We start from the raw sequence: 12084 nt of genomic DNA on the forward strand, positions 1-12084 counted from the left end.
GAGGTTGGAAATGAGAATAAAGGTCCAAATTATAATCGTATAATTCCATACACATATATATATATTTATCTATTACTAATGGCTTGGTACGTGATTACAGCAAGATGGTGGAGCGAGCTAGCAAATGCAGACATCATTCTACATTGGCGGAGAAGATTAATGGTCGAGGGATTCAATGAAACCTACAAAGCTTCTTGGGGAATTATATATATTTAATACTGCCCTGTTGATGTTCATTCTTCAGAAGAAATCTTCAACCATCTACGCAACCAGTTTGATCTTTGTGCCAACTAATGTACACCAATGGCAGAGGATTCAGGGATCCATTAGTGTAGTGCTGAGCAAAACTTAACATTTGACATCTCAATTTGAATCGAGAATGTAAGCATATATACGGAGTGGTAATAAATCTGAACTGAACTACTTCTAATGCGACATCGTATTTTAGTATTAGAGGCCTTGGTATTCCATGAGCTAGGATGAGCAGGCCATGGCAACCTGGTCGCCAAAATCTGAAAGACAAGACCGGATGTTAATAGGAAATAAGCAACTAAGCTGCATAGCAGTATATTATTCAATCAGATATATTGCCGTAACCACCTGGTAGGAACTGGAATATATTTCGCCAATGGTAACTAAACAGCATTTAGCTCATGTAAGATCTTGGTGGAGGGCTTAAGACAACATACTTTAGCAGTTTAATTCAGGCTGGAGTGATCATTAATAGACTAAGTGGCTGTGACAGAATATGTTTGTATCATAAAGTAAGTATACATGCACAAGACTTGTCGAATAGTGGAGACTGCAACTCTCTTCCAACATTTTATATATATAGCTTCTGATAGAAAATATTTTTGGCCTCAGTTTATCTAGCAGATCAACTTGCGGAAACCCACCTGTACAAGAAATTCCTAAAAACACAAGGGCAAGTGAGAGAATATGATACTTCTTAGAACCACCTTAAATGTTCATTAGTTCTTCTTGATACATTTAAAACAGCAGCACTTACGGTGCTAATTAGAATTAATCAAATTAATCATAATTAGTATATAATTAAAAGACCCAAAGCACGTGCTCTAATTGCTTGCAACACAAAAATACATGTTGACAGTATAAATACTGATAATGCATGCCATCTTGATCTTGTCATATATCACACGTAGCACTATACATAAAATTGACTGACGACATATGATAATAGTATTAATTCTAGCCATATGTTATGTATACATTTACTATGTGATAAGTTGAGTCAATCAACACCTTAACTATCCCTAAAACAATTCTGAGCTCTAGAAATTAGATATAAGATGCATAATATATATATATATATATCCAAATCTAAGTGTTGGTACATGAGGGAACTTTATAAGAACACCATTACCATATTGAATATACATATATACACCAAAATTAGACAAAAATAATTTATCAATGTCTAATAATAGATAGTTAAAGTTTATTTTGACTTTATTGAATCAAACATAGAGTAGTTAATTCAGTTTGGATACGGACTTGATACTTTCTATAATTCAGCTACTTTCAATTAATTAAATCCCATTTTATTGGTAAAGCGTAAAAGGGGTTAGTTATATCCGCAACTACAATAAATAGTATGTTCATTATTGTATGTCAAAGAAAGAAGTGTAACGTGTAAGAAATGACAAGTTTCTGCAATCATATGTAACAAAATTCTATCCATGCAAATATTTGAATAACCTAAAAGTTAGGGGGGTGGATGTATTCTAAAATCACTGTTGTGTCACCGGTGATTTTACTAGGGAAATTTTTACAATTTAATAAATATGCTACCAGTGGAAAGTTTTAGTGTCCTAATTAAAATTTGAAGTGTGACTAATATTTATTTAAATTGGAAAAGATAAATTGTTCGTAAATTTTCTTAAGAAAATTAAACCTATTAGTTAATTTTATTTGTAGGTTTATATATTGTGATACTGGTTAAAAAATATTTACAGAGCCGTCGTCGCCTAAAAGTATAGAACAATAGAATACAATGTTGCACATAAATCATATAATGTGATTTTACAAGGTAGGAATATAAATTACAGAGGTCTCTTTTATATTATTACGATGTAGTAAGAGGATTACCTACGGCAGGATAAAATCTGGGGAATGTGTGCATATATAGGCAACAGCACTTTGTGTCTGGAAAATGCAGTATAGCAGCTTCTACAAAGTTAAAAGTTGAATGATCAGTTCCTGTTGTAGTTGAAAGAAAAATTAGAATGATTTGAATCACATTGATTAACCAACAAAAAAATAAGCAAAACAATCTGATCTGGAAAAATAAAAATGAGAGGAGACAATAGGGAAGGAAAACCCAATTGAAATATAATTATATTGAGCAGGTTTTGTATTAATTTTCTGATCAGAACAAAAGCTGAAATAGAACGCACTCTGATGCATTAGAGATACTCTGTGCTTCCCTCCACCAAAATTAGCAAAAGTCGTAGAACTAATATAGCCTAAGGCTACATAAGCAGCAATATGCTTCTATTTAGAATCTTTAGAAAGATTGTGTTGGCGCAGGAATAGAAAAACAGGACAACTTCTCAAACAATTCTCACTTCTTCACAATAATACCAAATACATCATATTTAAACTACCACTCAAACGTTACTACATAATTGATTATAAAAGCAATTTAAAGGCATCATAAAAACAAATATAAACCCCTCATAATAGCTAGCGACTTTCTTTCTCCTTAATGTCCACTAATTATTTTGAATCATAACCGACAGATTCAATCTCAGTGACCAAAAGCCCTGTCACATAATCAAAAGTTAAGTATGTTTGGACAAAAGTACTATGATGGATAAACTCCTGAAAAAAAAAAAAAAAAAAACAGCATGCTTAATCACCAATGAGACTCATTCCAAGTACAATAGAGAGATTTACAGAGTAATAATAAAAACATAAATAACAACTGAGAAAGAGCAAAAAAAAAAAAAATGCCTGGTGGCTCGTGAGAGCAATTGATGCGAAAAATGTATATCATCAACTAAAATGTAATTATCAATTGATGGAAACAAAAAAAATAAAAAACAAAAAAAAACTAATTTGGAATTTAAACCTTTGACAAATTGTTGTCATATATAGATGATATTTGGTTGAAATTTCCTATACTGACATCGCTTTAATGGCTCCGGTATCTATGCTTCTCAAAATGAAAGGTTCTTCATTGGAATATATATATATATATATATATATAAACACAACATGGTATATTAATACACAGAGGTACCAAGACAAAGCAGCATTCGAAAACTACACTATACCCCCAACATACAATGGTTCCATACAAACAAAGTTTTTTCATGGGACAAAATGACCATCCATGAACAAGTCAGGATGTTCTGATGAATCACTGAAATGATAGTATGACAGCTTTTAGTGGGTTGATTACTTCTTTAATGAAGTAGGGTAAAGAGGGTTCATTTAGTTTCAATATTAAAACTCAACATTCCCATTATTGACGTTGAACAGAAAACAACAAATACGAAAAAGACAAGTGTCAACTAAAGATACATTTAATTGAAGTCTGTACATTAGCTAACTTTCCCAAAAAATAAAATTCTCTCATTGGGAAATACTTTAATAATCGGCTAATAAATCCAACAGATAATTAAAGGCACCAAGTCGGCGATGATTTGGTTCTGGAACCAATAAACGAAGAAGTTGAATATTATATGCACTGCATATGTATTAAAACAATAACTACAACGGACACGTAAAACTTAAATACATTAATCAGCAATAACTGCAGCACACAGTAGTCAACAGGAAAGAAACAAGAATACAGATATACTTGTGCGGAAGCAATCGAAAATCTAGTCCTTTTTATTGCACCAGAAGAGATGAGCAGAAAAAAATAGATTATATACAACAATCAACACAATCTCTGATATATCTGCAGTCCTCAATGCTGGACAGGAAAACAACTTGCCAAATATATAGCGAATCTTACCAACAATCTACCAGAGTGTGGTGTATCAAGGTTACAAGAACAGATCCACAGAATCTTCTAATCATCTATTTCAAGGCACACATACAAATCTAAGGCACCCTGCATAACACACACAGATACGAAAAAAAAAATTATAATAATCAAGATAAAGATTGAAATTCTAATAAATGTAAGCCAAAATTGAAGAGGCTCACCAGCAACCCAGAACATGAGTATGAACTAATGTTGAAAAACATAGCAAAACTGAAAGATATAATCTGGTTTCATCTTCACAAAAATCATATTTGCCAAAAAAAAATGTAAATAACCCTAAGAAGTTAATCTATGTTTCTATTGACTAACCCCGACTCTTATCTTATCTCTCTCTCTAGAATTGTGAAATACATCCCTGTTGGAAAGTACAAACTTTTTTACGCAAAATAAGTTCTCTCTAGCTCGTTCTCTTGAATTGTCGCCTAAAAAAAGTAGCATTTCAAAACCCCCTAAATTGAATCAATTCCCTCCTCCAATCAAAACGTATAGAAACAGAAACAATTCAATCAAACATCTGCCATCGCCTAACACCAGAGTTGATGCATAAGAGAGAAAATCAGGAACAGAAATTACTGAAGAAACAGCACAAATTACCAAGGTTCTTCTTTCCTCCACGAAGACAAAATGAGAAGATACGGTTGAAGTGAACACTCGAAAAGCAGGGGCAAAGGGTGACAGGGGGTAATGTTGTCAGGTGTTAACTCTCATGATGGTCTGCGTGGACAAGTGTCTCAGCTTTTTCCATTTCATTTTTTTATTTGCTTTTTCTATTTCATTTCTCATTTACTTTCTAAGGGATGGTTACGGTGCTCATTGCACCAACTCAGCACACGCATATATAAAAACAACACATTATTATTACATACAACACAAACTATGTGTTGTTTTGCTGTCAAATAGCACACCATATGTTGAGCATAGTGCTGAATTCAGATAGCCGCGGCCTACTTTCTAATATAATTTGTAAGATATTTTCAATTGGTGTCACAGACAAAGCATTTTGTGAAGATCAAAAGCCACATTTTATCGTACAATTTTTCTCTGCTTTTCATCATTAGTTCATACTCATGCTTTGGGTTGTGGGTGAATTTCAATGGTTTATGTATGTGTGCCTTGAGGTAGATACTTGGAATTAAGTTCGGTTGATCTGTTAGGAAAAATGTTGGTAAGATTCGCTATTTGGTTTAAAAGTTGTTTTCATATTGGGTATTGTGAACTGCACATTCTTGGTAGATCGTGCTGATTGTTGTATAAAAGCTTTTTTGTCTACTTATATCCTCTCGTGCAATCAAGGTGCTAGATTTTCTATTGCTTTAGCACAAGTATACTTGCATTTTTGTTTCTTTCGTTTTCTCTTCAAAGAGTATATAGAATTTTTTATTTCTTCCCTTGTTGGTTCCAAGCACAATTCATCATTGAAATGATGCCTTAAGTTTGTTTTTGGATCTATTAGCTGATTATTGAAGCATTTTTCATGGTGATTATTTTATTTGTTTTTTAAATTTAGTTGAATATCCAAACTTAGATAAAATATATCTTTAGTTGATACTTGTCTTTTTCGGATTCATTGTTCTCTTCAACATCAATAATTGGAATATAACTTTTAATATTAAAACTAAATGAATCCTCCTTACCCAAGTATATTAATAATTAATCAACCCATGGAAAGCTTCCATAATATCATTCCAATGATTTCATTAGATCATCCCATCTTCTGCGCCGCTGGTCATCCTGCCATAAAAGCTTCATTCGGATGCTACCATTGTCTGTTGTGGGTGTAGTGTAGTTTTCAAATGGTGCTTTGTTTTGGTACCCCTGTATTAATAAAACATGTTCGGTTTTCTTCATATTCCAGCAAAGAACCTTTCAGCTTCGGAAGCCTAGATACATGGGCCACTAAAGCGATGTCATTCTATTTCCTATCCCGCTTTATTGTGACAATGAGTTTGCACTTCATCTTGCAAGAAATTCAGTCTTCCATGAGAGAACGAAGCACGTCGAAATAGCTTGCCATCTGGTACTAAATCAGTATCTGCATGGAGTAATCTCTTTGGCTCATGTGAGGAGCAAACTTCAAACTACGAATATTTTCACTAAAGCTCTATGTGGACAGGCCTTAAAAATATTCGGACCAGACTCTGTATGGGCACGCCGGGTCCGAGGGGAGGGTGTCAAGCAATTGATCCTCCCAGGATTGTTGACACCTCCTCATCAATTTCAGAAGCTGATGAAGAATGTGAAGGTGATACAACTATGAAGAAAAAGATAGCTCCAGCAAGCTAGTGTATTTTCTTTTCTTTTGGGCCTATCCTTTATGGGCCTTAGTGTATTCTTTTTATTTAAATTAATATCTAAGAAGCCCAATAATTAGTATGTTGTATTCGTTGTTTTGTTCTACTTTTTGTATATATATTATTTTGTATCATCTTCTTCATTGAGATACAATACAATATTTTTCCCTAATCTCAACATGGTATGAGAGCCATTGTGTCCGTTTTGGATTTGGATTCTGTATAGATTTTCGAGATTATCATCCCTGGTGAAGTGTTGAATATGTCCATATTGGAAAAATATGGGATCTCCCCTTGGCTTATAATGTTGAAGAGTCACTCCGCCTATTACGAATTGGTTTTAGGTTGAAAGTCAGGATCCTTCTTAACGAGGCCGTACCGGAGACTCAAGAAGAGGGCGAAGCACCTTCGTAAATATATGAACGTATTTACTCCAGATTCTTTTTCTTGCATAATTTGGTTTAAGATCTGATTATTACATATGTTTTATTTGATTTATTTGATGTGATTTTTATAATTATTATATACAGATTCTGGTATTTGATTGTATGATGATATATATATATATATGCAGGTTTAGATAGGATTGACTCTCCTTCGTTTCTTTCAGCAGGTGGTTTCGTCTGATTTTTTTATTTGTTTTTTCCGTAGTGAGGATTTTAATATATGAACTGAAGTATTTTTGATGAGATGGAGACTTAAAGATGAATGGATTTTATTTGCTGTTGAAGATTACCATATGTATTCGCTTACCATTTGCTTCGTTATCATTGTAATACATTGGTAGTTTCCGATCTTGATTTCCTTAGTATTTCTGCAAATGTTTGTGTTTTCCAATTATTTAGGGTTTATTCACTGTCACTAACATACATAAAATACAATAAGAATAATTTCCAATAAAAATACACTTATTTCGTTAATTAGCCAAAATTATGTTAATCATCTTTTTTTGTTGTCGGCTAAATTAGTGTTTATCCATTTATACTATAGAACTAATTTTGTTAGAATTCTAAATAATTGATTAATGTAATGTTTTAAGCTTTTTCTAAAAAATATGTTCGATATCCTACTCCTCAGGCAAAAGTTATTGCAGATGAAATAATAACAATTGATAATTAGAAAAAAAAAATAAAAAAATAAATAAATTAGAGAATAATAATTAATTTCACTTGTCATCTCAGCATATGTTTTTGTATTATTAATTATATAACATTAAGTAAGTATAAATAAACATACAAAAGAAATAAACTGTAACGGATGACATGATATTTTAGCATTTCATTAGAATAATGTCAAATATTTTGACGTGAAGATGTTATAGTGTAATATTTTGGTGGCTTATAAAATATAATGTATTACATAGAAATATTTAAATATTGCTAGGACATTATTCTTTTAAAATAGTACTTTATGTATATTCAATATGTTTAATCGGAGTAATATTTAATATATATATATATATATATAATATGTAAGATATTGTAAAGCATGGAATATTTTAATGGAGTTCCAAGGCCACAACTTCATAATTTGAAGATGCATATAAGTTATTGGATTTAAGAAATATACTATGGTTACGTAAATTCACTACAATTTTTTTCCTTTTTTTTTTTAAGTCTGTAGTAAATACTTTCTCCGTTCACCGGTAAATTTTTCATTTAATTTTTGCACATGAATTAAAATAAATTAATACTTTATAGATATATAGTTGAATAAAAAGTTGTGTAATATCTATTTTATCAGTTAATATTAAAGTAAAAATACCATGGAAAGTAAAAAATAATGGTATATTGATATTTAATTGAAAATTACTTTTACTAAAAAAAAAGAAAAATGATAAATTTTGATTTGAACTTACTAAAATGGTAAAATGGAATGTTTACTAATGGACAAAGGGAGTATTTTGTTACAGAATTCGTATTAGTAAAGTCTTTTGCGGTGACCAAAAGAAATCAAAGATGCGGTGCGTTAGGAATTTTACAAAACCAATCACCTTATGAATTTTTTTCAGTGTGCCTCCTGTCATATTTCTAATTTTGGATACCTTTGTTATGCTAAAGAGTTGAAACCTAGTAAGAATAATTTTGGTAATAAAAGTCGACAATGTGTATTTCTAAGTTATGTATCCTCAGAAATGTGGTCAAGACATCCTCCCGGAGAAACAATTTGCGGTGCAAAAATAACACAATAATAACTCGGAACACATTAAATGGGTACTTAAACTAATCTCTTTCAGACCCTAATAAGGCAATGGATGGTATGTTATGAAATCTACAAATACGAATCTATATATGTGTGTACGTCAATGTGATTCAGAAGCTGCTTTGGCCTCTTCTTGGGGCGCCAGGGTCGCCTTATCCCTCCGGTCGTAGAAATTATGTCTAATTTGATCTCCTGCTGAGTCAGAGGGACCGTAATGGTCAGCACTCTCTTCTTGCGATCAGCTTACGCAGTCTCAGGTTCCAAGTCTTCACTTCTTCATCAGTGTCATCTGCCAGTTTTGGGTCCTTGTCAATGACGAGCAGATCTTGTCTGGTTCACATTTTCCTGAGAGAGAGGGGTGGACAAAGAGGAGGACTGACTTGCCCTCGGTTTTATTGTGCTGCGACGCGGCTGGATGTCTCTTGCGGCAGAAGTTCTCTCCCTTGAACGGTGCCATCTCTGAACCACCGAAGCTATAAGGAGATGTGATTATATGAGAACATTAATCAGAATAAAAGTTGCAGTGACATAAAGAAGTAGTGAACATATTACATACTGTCTGTGTATTTCCATTATACTAGTTTCTTAGAGTGTGTAGTACTTGTGCATGTTTAACGTTTGCACACATAAATATTTAGTTATTATATGAATTGTTATATATTCATCTTTATGTCAGAGAAATGTATATTATTTGTATAGTTGTGCATGTGACATACGAAACTCTTCTATCCATTAAAACAGTTGTCATAGTTTCCTATTTTTATGTATAAACATTACTTCTATAGTTTCTACTAATACACGTACTCATATTTATTTCTCTTGATACAATTACATTTCAATATTTTTTTGTGTGTATCTGACATATATATATATATATATTGTTAAATAAATTTGTTATCATAATTCCCTATGTTTACATAGAAATGGTATTCTTGTTGTTGATAGTAATCTCTGTACCAACATCTATGTCTATATCAATAAAATTATATTTATTTATATCGCCTTAAGGTGTCTTCTTATAAATCTTCTACTCAATAAAGAATTATCATGGTTTCATACCCTAAACATGCTAACTCAATCTTTATGGGAATTTGTTATATCGCCTTAGGGTGCCATTTTATAAATCTTGTACTTAATAAAATAGTTGTAATGGTTTCCATTGCAGATTGTAATGTATTTTGATTTTAACATTTGTAAGATCATTGTCCTAACTCTTTACTTTTCATTCTTGATTTTGTCATGAAGATTATTTTTCATTCATTATTATTTGTATTAATTATATATACAATGTGATGACTTTCAACGAAATCAAGCCAAACCCTGAGTGTGAATATTAATGTAAACGACAAACAAATGTACATTTTATACATTAAATAGGAAATTACGCTAGCTAACAATTTTATTGAATGATAGATGCTGAAGTAAACATGCACCTCGTCCAATATACATATAATTAACTATGATACTGCCTATGTATATAATAACATAACTATTTTAACATTTCAGATGCTTCAATGTGCACACAAAATACACAATTGCTAATGAATGAATGTAAAAAGAGAATTTATTGAACTTAAAAAAAGGATCATCTATTTAAAAAACTACGTAAAGACATTAAACATATAGGTCATCAATAATAATAATAATAATAATAATAATAATAATAATAATAAGGTGCTTTGGCCTCTTCTTGGTTTGCGAGGAGGGCCTCCCTCCGGTCATCGAAAGGATATCCTTTTCCACCTCCTTTTTGCTCAACCGAGGCCTTCTGTTTGTTTTTCTTCCACTGCAAGTCTGGCGGGAGAGTAAATTGTGGAGCTGTAATCGATTCTTTACCCGTTCCTTCAAGGAAGACATCGGGAAGGAAGAACAAAATTGGAGGTTGAAAATTACGAATAACATTTGTATATATTGTTGATATCACAATATAATATGATGAAAATTTTGATAATATTTAGAATTACAATCAATGCAATTTTCTTAACTATAATAAGTGTGTAACTAATATAATATCTATTTTTTTCAGATTGTTTAATTATATTAAAAATAGTACCAAAAATATTTCAATTTTATCATAATTTGTCATAAATAATACATATATATACATATATAAAATTTAATACTATAGATAACATGTACGACATACACCACCTAGAATCATATAATATCATCGTGGACTTATGAAAAAAATATGGATAGCACAATATTATATAGTCAAGATTTGGATAAAGATTGAAACATAATTAATGTTTGTAATTAATGAAATGTTGCTTTTTTTTTTCTTATTTCTTATACTTGAATTAAAATTATTACTAAAATTTTTTCCAGTCACATTTATAATATTATCCTCCTTCATTGATATCCATTGAATGAATCATTAAATCTGATCCTACGGCCGTAGAAAAAATAAGTAGTGTGTTGACAATTTTAGGATATCAGCACCCTAAAAGCAGTTGTTGGTCTGACGGTAATTGATAGTCATCACATGTTATAAATAATTAATATTTTGATAGTGATTACGTGTTTTACAAGATAAACAATTCCGTATTTTATGTTTGACTTGTCATTGTTGGGAGTAATTCTAATTATGTATTTGGTTGATTATATAATTAGTTATATATTATAATTTGTCATTATTTATTCCATTAATTTCGTAGATAGTTATGTCTATTTAGAATTCAAATTTAAAATTGTGTCTGTTAGTGTCGAAAGGTCGTGTCTATTAGAATTATAAGATTGTATGCATTGTCTGAACCACCGGCCGGAGAGGCGGTGAGCGATAAAAAGAACAAGATGGCTGGGCTTTCATATTCCAAGCAGTTACAGAAGACATCCTTCTGCAAGTGTCAAAGAAGAGGACCGCGAAAGAAATCTGGGAGGCATTAAAGACAAGATATCTTGGAGCCGATCGGGTGCAAAGGGCAAGATTGCATAAGCTGAAGAGTGATTTCGAAAGGCTGCGAATGAAAGATGGTGAGATGATAGATGAATTTGCTTGAAACTTGAGCGCCATGGTATCAAAATTTAATAATCTTGGTTCAACAATTGAAGACAATACACTTGTTCGGAAACTTCTTGATTCAGTTCTCAACATGTATTTACAATTGGTTGCTTCAATTGAACAATGTTGCGACTTAGATACCATGCCATTCGAAGAAGCTATTGGCCGACTTAAAGCTTATGAAGATCGGTTGAAGCTTCGCAGTGGAAATACAAGCAATGAGGGAAGTTTATTACTCACTAAGAAAAATTTTCAAAAAAATCAGAATAGTTACGGAGGAAGTTGGGCATCAGGTGGAAGAGGATGTGGATCTTACCATCCCGAGAAAGGCGACCGATATGGTGGTCATGGTAGAGGAGGCGGACAAAGAAAAAGTGAACATGGCAATTTTATACAATCTCGAGATTCCTGGTATAATCAACACAAGGGCAGAGACAAGCACCACATAAAATGTTTTAATTGTGAAAATTTTGGGCATTAAGCGTCGGAATGCAAGTCATCGTCGAAGGATAAAAACAATGAAGTAAATCTAGCCCAAGCGCAAGAGGAGGAACCTGCACTACTTTTAA

The 12084-nt window shown here is 32.1% G+C and overlaps 1 long non-coding RNA gene across 2 annotated transcripts; it reads right to left on the reverse strand.

Annotated features, from left to right (window-relative positions):
- Positions 1-400: 400 nt before the first annotated feature.
- On the reverse strand, positions 401-4723 carry LOC127239966 (uncharacterized). Of its 2 annotated transcripts, none has more exons than XR_007836268.1 (4): positions 4616-4723; positions 3989-4087; positions 2110-2190; positions 401-512 (listed from the first exon to the last, which is right to left on the reverse strand). It is a non-coding gene; the product is annotated as an uncharacterized LOC127239966 (long non-coding RNA). The 2 variants fall into 2 exon arrangements; XR_007836269.1 differs by having other exon boundaries at positions 2110-2220.
- Between the last annotated feature and the right edge of the window lie 7361 nt (positions 4724-12084).

Source organism: Andrographis paniculata, unplaced genomic scaffold (assembly GCF_009805555.1).
Source record: "Andrographis paniculata isolate CXL003 unplaced genomic scaffold, ASM980555v1 Contig78END, whole genome shotgun sequence".
Taxonomy (NCBI): Eukaryota; Viridiplantae; Streptophyta; class Magnoliopsida; order Lamiales; family Acanthaceae; genus Andrographis; species Andrographis paniculata.